Source organism: Buceros rhinoceros, unplaced genomic scaffold, assembly GCF_000710305.1.
Source record: "Buceros rhinoceros silvestris isolate BGI_N320 unplaced genomic scaffold, ASM71030v1 scaffold37645, whole genome shotgun sequence".
In the NCBI taxonomy this organism is placed as follows: Eukaryota; Metazoa; Chordata; class Aves; order Bucerotiformes; family Bucerotidae; genus Buceros; species Buceros rhinoceros.
In genome coordinates, this window is record NW_010415240.1 from 5,031 (window position 1) to 5,444 (window position 414).

Consider the following 414-nt stretch of genomic DNA (forward strand, 5'->3'; position numbering starts at 1 on the left):
AGAGGGAGCCACAGATCCCCGGTGTGGGCCCATGAAGATCTCCAGACACTATTCTCCAAGGAAGGTCGCTCACTGACGTGAGTTAACGCGGGACACTTCCACTCCTCCAGCAACTGACCAATCTAATGAGGAGGAACAAGCACTTCTCAGGCGAAGAGGGAACTAACGAAGCTCTCGATTTCCAGCCACATTAGCAGCGGCTCTCAAGCGAATGTAAGGTTGCTGGGTGCTTGTCGCGATACACCGGCGCACGAGTGACTCCGAAAGAGGTTCACGGTAAACCGAGGTATCGAGTCTCTCTGTGGACTCTCTCTGTGGACCGACGCGATCCTCCACTCCTCCGGGAACTGAGCTTTCTCCTAATCACCCGTGTCCTTTGCTACCTGCCACGAGCCATGCACCCTGGAAAACCTT